The sequence below is a fragment of the Onychostoma macrolepis genome, chromosome 14 (assembly GCF_012432095.1).
Source record: "Onychostoma macrolepis isolate SWU-2019 chromosome 14, ASM1243209v1, whole genome shotgun sequence".
Taxonomy (NCBI): domain Eukaryota; kingdom Metazoa; phylum Chordata; class Actinopteri; order Cypriniformes; family Cyprinidae; genus Onychostoma; species Onychostoma macrolepis.
In genome coordinates, this window is record NC_081168.1 from 5,876,250 (window position 1) to 5,888,420 (window position 12,171).

Sequence of the window (12,171 nt, forward strand, 5' to 3'; positions counted from 1 at the left end):
ATAAAAAATAATAATAATAAATCCTTTTTTTTTTTTTTTTTTTTTGCATTTTGTGTGTGAATAAATGATGACATAATTTTATTTCTGGGTGAACTATACCTTCTAATAATGTCAGCATTTTTTATTGTATCCTCAAAGTTTTTAACTAATTTTTTTCAGACTGTGAACTTTAGGTCACCTAGATGAATTTCTTTTATAATTATGCGATTCCTTCTGTTTCAAGAGCCCACTGCTGCTGTGCTGTAGCAGTTCGAGTCAGGCACAGCTTATTGGTACTTTTGGTGCATGAGGGCTCAAGATCCAACATCAGAACAGATTTCATGCATATTCTTGCCCAATTAATATCAAGCAAAGCTGCACTCTTTTTCATTTCTGGTGAAAACTCAGGGTGGGTATCAATTAGTGTACTGTTAATTATCTCCTTCGCTTTTGATCTTTACTATGGCTGCTCTGTCAGACACTCATTTATTCATCACTCCTGGTGGAGGGATGGGGCCTTCAGAGATTGTACAGATTGAAGCACATTAAAAATGACTTCAGAAGTGTGCAGATCCTTAGGAGAGCATGCATACTGACGCAGCTGATTCTGCTGTTGTAGTGGCTCTGCTCATTCATTAGCATTCAATTTTGCTTTATTAGCTAGTGCAGTTCTTATTAATAATAATAATTCCTTACATTTATATAGGGCTTTTCTAGGCACTCAAAGTGCTTTACATTGTGAGGGGGGGTCTCGTCATCCACCACCAGTGTGCAGCATCCACCTGGGTGATGCGACGGCAGCCATAGTGCGCCAGAACACCCACCACTCACCAGCTTATTGGTGGAGAGGAGACAGAGTGATGAAGCCAGACAGCAGATATGGCGATTGTTAGGAGGCCATGATGGTCAGAGGCCAATGGGCGCATTTGGCCAGGATGCCGAGGTCACACCTCTACTCTTTTTGAAAGACATCCTGGGATTTTTAATGGCCACAGAGAGTCAGGACCTCGGTTTAACGTCTCATCCGAAGGACGGTGCTTTTTACAGTATAGTGTCCCCATCACTATACTGGGGGCTAGGACCCAAACAGACCACAGGGTGAGCACCCCCTGCTGGTCTCACTAGCACCTCTTCCAGCAGCAACCTAGTTTTCCCAGGAGGTCTCCCATCCAGGTACTGACCAGGCTCAACCGTGCTTAGCTTCAGTGAGTAACCAGTCTTGGGCTACAGGGTGACATGGCTGCCGGCATTATTGGTTGTAATGCTATATACGATGTTAGAAGGTGTAGCAAATTCCTCAAAATGTGATTATTTTCAATAAAACAATTAAATATTAAAATTAAAAACTACTTACTACTGTGAGTATTTTCTGAAGGCTCATGTGACACTGAAGACTAGAGTGATGCTGAATATTCAGCTTTGCCATTACAGGATTCTAAACTGTGTTTTGTCAAAAAATAAAATAAAAATAAAAATAATAAATACATTGAAAAATGTAAATAATAATAATTGTAAATAAGTATTTTTCTTCCACCAAAATGTAGCCTACCACACACCATTAAAACATTTAGAGCTGTCTGCTGAGATCTGTCAATCTCTTTCCTGCTCAACCAATAGTGAGAGTTGGGGGCTTGGCTACCAGGCTCAACCAGAGGGTGTTTAGCCGGTGTAAAGGTGCGTCCATGCAGTAATATTGTAATTACCATAATTACGAGATACCAGCTTGTAAAAAGCATTCAAGTCCTCGTAGAACTCGTAATTACAACTTATGAACAGGGAGTTTTCTGACACGACTTGTACTACCTGACCACCTCAGATTCATTATGCGCTATGTTTAGGCATTGCTAGTGTGATAGTTCCATGTCCGAGTCCAAGAGTCTGAACAGCTCCAAGTAGAATGTCACATGTTGTCATCTCAAAATTACAGTAATTATATGACATGAATGAATACAGCACAAGATCATGACACATTACATGGGAAAAGATATTCAGATTGGGTTACAGAAGTGCAAGTCAAAATTCAAAGACTTGAATTTTGACGAAAGGGATTTGACGAATATTTGGGTTTTAAACAAGAGGCCGAACTTGCAGAGATTCTTCTTCACAAGTAAACTAAGACTCTGTTTTAAGTCAGATATTATAAGGTTAAGAATAATCGTAAGGGCGTGACGAGTGTAGCGGGCGATTGCAAAGGTTGTTTGAAAAAATGCTTTATTTTTGTAATTCCGCTCGGTAACACCATTAGCGCAGAAACGGCATAACTTCACCTTTAACTACTGAACAATAACAGCTTCAGTGTGTTTCAAAAAGATATTTTATCGTTGTAAGAAACTGTTGCTGTAAGTTACATATGCATTTGGCAAACACATTTAGCCTAAGCAACTTAAAGTGCACTCAAGGATCATATTTTATCTGTACAGTATGCATTGAATCACACACAAATCAGTTGAGCCAGAGGAATGTACTATAGGAAAAAATAAGCCAAGGGAAAGATCTCTGCAAACATGCCAAGTTAAGTAAATGATGTCTCAGAGGTCTCTTAAACACAGATTTTCTTTGGTTTGCATGATCATATCAGAACAGTTCCTGCATCTGTGATTCATGTATTGTTTAAAACTGCAAGAGAGAAAGATATGACTAATTTCACTGGTAAATTTTTCATTCAAAACAATGGATAGGTCAAAAAGCCCATACAATTTTGTATGAGTTAAAGAAAATAGGCATCATACTTTCAAATAAAATTACTGAGCATCACTGAAGAGCACTTATCAGGGCAGCATCTATTTTTCATGCTCACATGGTCACAATCATGTTCCCACTTCCAAACAAATGCAGATGTCAGATTGATTAGTTAAATATCTATTAGGTTTTATCGTGCATAAATCTTTTTTCCCCACCATACACAGATAAATTAATAGGCCTATATATAAATTAAAAGTTAAACAATAAGTTGGAAAGGCATTCATATATTGCTTTTGATGCTGTACTGACATAAACTCATTTTCTTTTTCCCCCCTTTTTTTAATTAAACAGATGGTTTTAACAAAGAATTTAATGAGTGCATAATCACTGCCACGCATATCTGCTGCTTTTTTCTGTGATCAGGAAGTGGAACAATTTACAATTTGATTGCTTGTCAGAAGAAATTATATCTCTCAGGTAAGTTAGTCATTGGAATTGTGCCAGTCTTTTAATTCAAGTCAATTAATCAAGTCAATTAATCAAGCTTTTTAGGTTAACTTTCTATTTTGTTATGCATGGGGGTCAAATACTATAAAATACCGAGCATGTGTTTGAATTATAGCATGGTTTGATTCGTTTTGCACAAAGAAAACAAAAATAACTGAGACAAAGGACAAATTCTGCTAATTTGCACCGCTTTGATTCCGCTGGTATAAAATATGCTTTGTTTTTGGAAGTTTGCATAAGTATGTTCCACATATCGATAGATGTCATTGCTAATGCACAGCTGAAATAAGCAGACGCACCACAGTCTCTCCTGGGACGAAGCTAATTAAGTGTTCAGAATCAGCAACATGGTTCTGTGAGCTTTTATGCTTCTGTCACCTTCCATCCAGTGAATTGGATTGGACATATCCCAAGAACAACCTGCAATCATAGCTCTCCTGCAAAAACAGGTCATTCTGAGTTCACGGGATATGGAATGATTCTAATTATTAGGGTATGAATGGACGCAGAATACTTAATGGGCCCTGCTCTCCTTTGTGCAATATTGCAGGACAATGTTTTTCTGAGAGTCAGGATTACCTGAATAAAATAGCTCATTCTATATGCTGCATAGAAACAGTGCTGAGGACAGAGATCAGTAAAATAGAACATAGGGCAGAGTGTATATAAAGACACAATGGGGAAACATTTAAACATGCTTTCTGATATATATATATATATATATATAGGTTTGGTAACACAGTAGAACCTGCAACAATGGAACTGTTGCATTTGTTCATTTGACAGAAGCTTAATCTGTACAGCAGCAACTTTATCAGGATAGGTGTTCCCTGGGAATTTAATTTATGGCTTTGGCATTACTAGCACCATGCCACAAGTTAAGAAACATGAAACTGTTACTTAGGGCATGTTCTAGTGGATTCTATACATATATATTTTAATGCACGCCAAGGCTAATTTGAAAGAACTGTTTTCTATTTGAATATATTTGATTTATTTCTATGATGCAAAGCTGAATTTTCAGCACCATTACTCCAGCCTTCAGTGTCACATGATCCTTCAGAAATGATTCTAACATGCTGATTTGCTGGTCAAGAAACTTTTCTGATTATTATCAATGTTTAAAAAACAGTTGTGTGCATTTTTCTTTGATAAATAGAAAGTTTGAAAGAACAGCATTCAGCTGAAATATACGTTTGTGTAACATTATAAATGTCTTTACTGTCATGTTTGATCAATTTGCTGAATAAAAGTATAATTTTTTTAAATGAATTTCTTAAAAAACTTGCTATATTATTATTATTTATTTTTATTAACATTTCAAAATGCAATCATTGCACTTGATATAATAACGTAGTCCAGTTAACTCATTATTGTGTGCAGTCTTATTTATTGTGTGACTTTGTAACCATATGTGATCTTTTTATTATTATACCAAAAATACCGGTACCACTTTAGAATAGGGAACACTTATTCACTATTAACTACAACTTTTCCCTCAATGAATTCCTAATTTGCTGCTTATTAATAGTCAGTAAGGTAGTTGTTAAGTTTAGGTATTGGGTAGGATTAGGGATGTAGAACAAGGTCATGTAGAATAAAGTATTAATATGTGCTTAATTGCTGCTAATAAATGGCTAATATTCTAGTAATATGCATGCTAACAAGCAACTAAGAGACCCTAAAATAAAGTGTTACCAAAATTCTTACACCATAATTACACCACAAAAACGAATATCCTCCAAAAATAAGACAAGGACAAAGACCTTTGTAAAATAATTTTATTGTGACTCCTCTCCTTGAAAAAAACATGAAAACATTATTTAAAATGAAGCATTCTGTCTCTAGGACAGCACCGGTTCTTTCTTCCCGTCATTAAACTGACATAGGGGTATTAAAACAAGTACGCTAGCGGCGTCCGCTGCGATATATAGTTAGCAATCAAGCACCACAGCAGATAATTAAATCCAACTCCAACTGTGATGTGTACGCTGACGGTTTCACCTTGGGGTGATCATCTTTAACTTTAGACACAGATCGGTCAGGCAAATCTGAGGCAAATAATAAGTGCTACACTTCATGTCAAGGGCTGTTTTATGCATAGTGTGAAGCAAACATATCTTATTCGCAGTCTGAGTTGAAAGAAAAAGCTCCAAGCTTGTCTGCTGCAAGTATCTTTGTATGTGCTCCACATATTCCCCTGTCAGTATGTGTCTGACCAGGGGCAGTGTATCAGAACCATTCAAACATGTGCTACGCAGTTAAGAGGTGAGCATGGTGAATTTCACATTACTGTCAGAGGGTTGACGTGGCGTTTATCATATTTCGGAATTCAGTATTTCAGTCATGTGAGGCTAAAGTGGAGGCTGATGCGCTGAGTGACAGGCTGATGTACAAAACGGAAATTCAAAAGAAGCCCTCCATATTCATGCGCTGATTTAAATTCTGAACTCAATGTTGCTTGCCTCCGAATGCAATCCGGTGGTGTCGGTGTGTAGCTATAGATAAGGAATAAAGGCTGTGTAAATATAAAATAAAGAGAAGCGAAGAGCGATTCTACGTCGTCCTGACTTAGTGTAATTACGTCTGCAGCAGAGAATTGATCAAGTGTCACTTTTCCTCTCAGCAAATTTCTGCTTTGATGCTTTTAAACGATTAGTCCTTTAAGTAGCCACTATTACCTAAATGGAAGCTTTTAATATTTGAATCTTCTTAAATCGCATGTGACGTCAGTCCTCTATCTATGAAGTTCAGAGCACCGACTTGTCTTCCACAATAATCACAACCAATTTTACACAAGCAGCCTATGTTTGCCCTTCAGTCGTTCACATGCTAGCACCAAATTTTCCCCATGATGTCGGGAAAGGGTAATACTTAGCCCAAGCAGATGCCCACACGAGCCTACAGGCATGTAGAGTCCATTAGCAGTCCAAGCGTTCAACTCTCAATATCACAGTGGGACTGCACTATTGGAAGCAGACACTTCACAGAAACTCCTGTGACAGGAACAAAACAAAGCAGAACGAAGAGATGTGTTTGTCACATTAGACATCATCAGTCTTCTGTACAGCACTTTAAAGGGAATACTTTTTCAATGCAATTGCACTAGAATTCGTATGCTCTGCTTGTGAGAGCAGTAGTAGTTTGTAGTCGTAAACCCCGGAGGAGAATTAGCATTTTTGAGCCATGGATTCCCTCGGGATTTTCCAGTGCGGTTTTCGATTTATGAGTAAAATATGCTCTGTGGTTAACACTGCTTGAAGAGAATTTCGCATTTTGCTCATAAACATAAATTACACACAGTCACACCTCAAACATGAATTCTGAAACTCTTGTTGTTGCTGGAAAACACACTTTGCTAACAAGCTGCTATAAGGACTATGATGTTCCTACAAGGAACATGAACCAAATCTTACCCTGTGCAGTCACATGCTGGACAGCGTCCCTGATAACTATCAGTTTATTACTAAAACTAACTCAGTTTCTGGAGGGCCACAGCCCTGCAGAGTTTAGTTCCAAACCTGCTCCAACAAACCATGTAGTTTTCAAATAAGCTTGAAGGACCTGATTAGCTGGATCATGAGCCAACTGCATAAACTTAGCCACTATGTTTAGACTGTGTCTTAAATTTAACTTTTGACTTTTCTTAATTTAATTTGACACCCCTGTACTAACATTTTACAGTTTTTTTTTTTTTTTTTTTTATGTGAATAAATAAATAAATAAATGAACAAAACAATACTGTTGCAGCATTTATTTTTGTTAATATTTACACATTTATTTACACATGCGTTTTAGGATTAATTTTTGTATATAGTAACATCAGTTGATGTCTTATGTGCAAATATAAGTTAACAATGACAGTATGAAACATTTTTTGACAGTACACTGTACAAAGTGATAAGTTGACTTAACTTAAAAAAATTGAGGAAACCCGTTGCCTTAAAATTATTAAGTACATAAGAATTAAAAAAAAAGTTAAGTGAACTTGACAATTCAATTAACTTATTTTTTTAATGATCATTTACTTAAAAATTTTAAGGCAACGGGTTTCCTAAATTTTTTAAGTTGTCAACTTATCACTTTTTACAGTGTATATTAAACAATTTGAACTAGATGAGTTAATTTTGCACTGCGAAAAAAAAAAAAAAAGTATTTTTTACTTGTTTTCTAGTATAAATATCTAAACATTCCTGAAACAAAAAAAGTTTTCCTTAAAACAAGAAAAAAAGTATCTGCAAATAGGGCGAAAACAAATCTTAAATTAAAGGGGAAACAAGATTATTTTTCTTGTGCATTGGCAGATTATTATTATTTTTTTCTTCTTTTAAGCAAGAAAAAAAAAAAATAAATAAATAAATTCTTTACCCCTCAGAAAACCAAACTTAATATCTTAAGTTATTTGCTTCTCAAATAAATGCATTTTGATTTAAGGTATTTTTAATGGAAAACAAGACACAAGTAAGAGAATTTTTTTTTTGCAGTGTATGAACAAACTTTGATGTTGCCATGGAAAAGACTAATGAATGATTGAAATAGCTGTAAAATCTTAAAGTTTGAAAGTTTAAAGTTTTAAAGTATATATTTAAGTTCAAAAGTTCACAGTACTTACAAGTTTGAAGAAGTTTGATGTAAATGTTTTGTTCATTGTTAGTTCAAACACCTAATGTGTTTACCCATGTTAACGAAATGACTTTATATTGACAAATTAAAATATGTTACAATGTTACAACGTATGTAAACGATTCTGTGATAAAATGAACTGTACAAAGGACGGAGACACGTTCACTTCTCTCGAAACAGGCATTGATCTTCTTCTTTGGAGGCAGTGTTTATCCAAAAGCTTGTTGTTTTGGCAGACTGGCTTCAATATAAGCTTTTTAGACTAATGAGAAAGTTTTGAGTTCTGAAACTTACATGAAGTTTTTATAGTACAGTGACCTCTTACATGTCAAAAGATAAAAGGAATTCTGGCTTCTCAGTTCATGACCCCTTTAACTTTGATAGGGATCCTATACTGGATCTACAGCCTGAGATTCACAAAGGTCTTTGTTGTTTACCAAGGAAGTTCCCTATTGATTTCCCTATCATGCATAGCATAAAAAATAAGATAATTTAGCAATACACTAAGTAAGCCTGTCCTGCCAGACTGTTTTGCATGCATGCATGAGCACAAAAAGTTTTGTTGAGTACCAGCGAATGAAGGGAACTTTAAAAGATTAATTGTGTGCAGTTGCAACTTGTTTCAAACATGGTCAAATTAGCTAAAAAGTTTTGCTTGTTGAGGCGTCTACTTATATTTTGTTACAAATTGACTGGAAACAAGTGAAGTTGGTTAATCCTCTAGATTAGTCTCAGTCTACTCTATTGTTTAAGAAATACTGTGGGGGATTCACTAAGAATGAACTGCACTGGCTGATAGCACTGTTTATTCACATGCTTTCTCTGTGTAGAGCCATTTAAGCACATTTAGTGCCTGTTTAAAAGGGATAGTTCACCCCAAAATTAAGATTCTGTCATCATTTACTCAATTACTGTCATCATTTATGGTATATAGGTTTGAACCAACATACCTATTTCTTTCTTCTGTGGAACTCCCCTTTATCTTTTGATAACTAGTTGTCCAGCCTGTGGATAGTTGTGAGCCAGTTTACTTTAATTCCAGATACAGTACTCATGCTAGCAGGATATGGGCACACTGTAAAAAAGCATGGAGCTCAGTTTTCATGAGTCTGCCATGTATCCACGGGTAACAATCCCCGAGGAAGACCAAAGCTCGCAATTTTCCAAGACTAATCAAACATCCAAGGATGTTTCCCCTGAAGAAGGCCAGTTCATCCAAGGATTGTCAATTCACCATTAGGATAAGCTGTGTTCAGAATTCCTTAGGCTATCTAGCTGGTCTGGATATTCAATTCAGTTCGATTCTTGTTGCCTTTGAGCGAAACGGAATAAAAGTGAAACTCACTGTACAAAAGAAAAGAGCTACAAAATCACTGGATAGTAGCAGAGTAGCTGACTCCTTTAGGAAGGTTAGAAGTCAAAAACTATAAAGTTTTAAGTGCAAAGCTACAATAACTACAAGCAGAAGTCTGAAATGGTGAAGTACTTTAATGATATAATTATATAATGGCAATGAAGCTATCACTCTCAAGAGAGAAACCATAGGTTAACTTCAAAAGGTGTTTTTGAATCGTTTGAACAAGAAACCATTGAGAATTCAAAGGAGATATAAGTGTTATGTATTTCTATTGCAGACAAGAGGGTGTCAACAAAGATGTTGCTCATACCATTTGTCCTTTCAGCCAGTCTATCCAGAATTGATACAGTATATCCATCCAGACTACATTAAAAAATAATAAGAACATGTACAGACCACTTGGATGAAAAGTTATGAAAATCATGCACACAGTAACAGTTATTTTAACAGTTTGGTGGATATATACATTTCTGCCAGTAGGACAAGAAAAATAATCTTGTTTTCTCTTGAATTATGATTTTTTTCTTACTCTATTGGCAGATTATTTTTTACTTGTTTTAAGCAAAAACTAACAACATTTTTGATCAATTTTCCAGGATACGTACTCGGTTACTATCGTAACCTCGGTTTCCTGAGATACGGGAACGATTACTGCGTCTTACTAGACGCATATGGGGAAAACTCCTTTTTCTCCGATAACTGAAGCCTTTTTTAATAATGCAGTATAACTGCACGGCCATTGGTTCTGCATGGGCAGTGCTGCTTGAGCCTATGGCGGAATGGGCGAGGCATCTGGCTATATAAGAAGCCGCATCGCCATAGGATCCTCGACATCGACTGAAGCGACGACTGAGTGGTACAGCACCATAGCATGACAAGGAACGCAGTACTCATTCCCATATTTCAGGGAACCGAGGTTACGATAGTGACGGAGTACGTTCCCTTTCGATACTTCACTCATACTGTGTCTTACTAGACGCATATGGAGAACCAGTACAACCACGCCGTGCTATGGTAAGGGAACGACTGAATAACTAACTTGCCATGGGCACCGAAGGGCCCAGGGGACAAGTAGTAGAAGCCCTCGAAGCAGCGGGTCGAACTCATTTAGGTCGTGCCTGGCCCGGGTAATCGTCCCAAGGGGGACCTATGGGGCCGAGAGCGCACAAGTAAGCAATACTGTCGAGTCGGGCGTGCTGGTCCCACCTGTTAAGGTTCACATCCATTCAAGCAGAAAGGACCTGTGCCTGTAAGGCAGGGACTTCCAGGTTATAAAACCTAGCAAATGTGGACGGTGAGGCCCAGCCGGCCGCTGCACGTATTTCTGCGATGGACACTCCACTAGACCACGCCCACGACGAGGCAACGACTCTTGTGGAGTGTGCTTGTACTCCAATGGGGCAATGCAGGCCCAAGGAAGAGTAAGCTAGCGTAATAGCATCAACTATCCACCTTGAAAGCATGCTTCATGACCGGATGCCTATTGGTGTGGCCTGTTATAGGATCATGTGAGGCTGCTACAGCTGCTACATAGACCTTGAGCGTGGACGGGCAGCGCCCCTTGTCCAGCAGCTCTTGCAGGAAGGACAATATCAGTGATATGTCACAGGAAAATGGGTCTGCGCCGCGGGTTGAGTACTAGGCGGAAAAGACAGACCATTAAAGGGCGTAGAGACGTCTCGTAGACGGGGCTCTAGCCTGAGTGATTGTGTTTTGAACACTCTCGGGGAGGTCCATGAGCTCCCATCGAGAGGCCAAAGGTGCAGAGCCCACAGCTTGGAACGGGGATGCCACAACGTTCTGTTCACCTGAGAGAGGAAGTCCCATGTCAGGGGAATGGGCCAAGGGGCTGAGACAGCTCTGAGAACCAATGCTGGTTCCTCCAGAGTGGGGCCACTAAAATAACTTTGCGGGATCAGAGCGATCGGGGGAAAAGCATAAAGGAGGATGTTGGGTCAGCCATGGGCCAACACGTCCATGTCCTTCGAATAATAGGTCAGGCAATGAGAGTTGTCTTTTGAGGCGAAGAGGTCGACCTCTGCCTTGCCAAAGATCCACCAGATCTCCTGAACCACTTGCTGATGGAGCGTCCACTCCTCTGAGGGGACGTTGCTCCGTGACAGCATGTCTGCACCCTGGTTCAGTCTGCCTGGCACATGTGTTCCTCTCAGCGAACGCAGGTTGTGCTGAGACCTTACCAATAGGCACTCCACTAGAAGGAGGAGGCACCTTGAGGAGAGCCCCCCTTGGTGATTTATGTAGGCTACCACAGTCACGCTGTACGAACGGACCAGAATGTGGTGCCCCTTTAGGTCTGGTAAGAAGGTATGAAGGGCTCGACACACTGCCAGCATTTCCAGGCAGTTGATGTGGAGATTTCCTTCCTCCGCCGACCACAGGCCAAAGGCCGGTCGGCCCTCGCACAGAGCTCCCCAACCCATGTTGGACACATCTGTCGAGACCACCTTTCTCCTGTAGACCATTTCCAAGGGCACACCCTGTTCCATCCACTGATGACACTTCCAAGGGCTCAGGGCTGCCACGGGGTCTGGGCCAGTCTCGTTCATGCAGCGGAGGAGTTTGGCCTGAAACACCTGGAGGACCGCCATGGAATGAAGCGCCAAGGCCAGCCGATGAGTAAGCGCGTCCAGCAAGCGCTGAAGTCGTCTTACAGGGCTTGGATGGGTGGGCAGCCTTTGCCGTCCAACCGATGGCCATGGGCAGGCAAATATGCGTGGCAGCAGTTCGGCATCCGAGCTCGGCTTGGGCTTCCCCTGAGCGAGCCACAGAGGGACGCTGGTCTGGACGGGAGAAAAAGATGGGCAGAACCTCTCTCGTGGGAGAGAGTGAGGTACGTGGGGTCCGAGCCATCGTAAGCTCACTTATCTCGGCACGCTTGCATCCTCTGCCCCGCTGCTTTTTCCTCACAGGTTCCTGGGAGGAAGGAAGCGGGAGGGCACAAGGGGCAGAGTGGCTCTCTGAAAAGAAAGCTATCCGCGAGCGCAGAGAGACGAGACTCATAT

At 39.6% G+C, this 12,171-nt stretch overlaps 1 long non-coding RNA gene across 2 annotated transcripts in view; it reads left to right on the forward strand.

The window, feature by feature from the left end:
* Nucleotides 1-12,171, forward strand: part of LOC131552938 (uncharacterized) — a 53,743-nt gene that overhangs the window by 1,089 nt on the left and 40,483 nt on the right. The gene's annotated exons all lie outside the window — the stretch shown is intronic.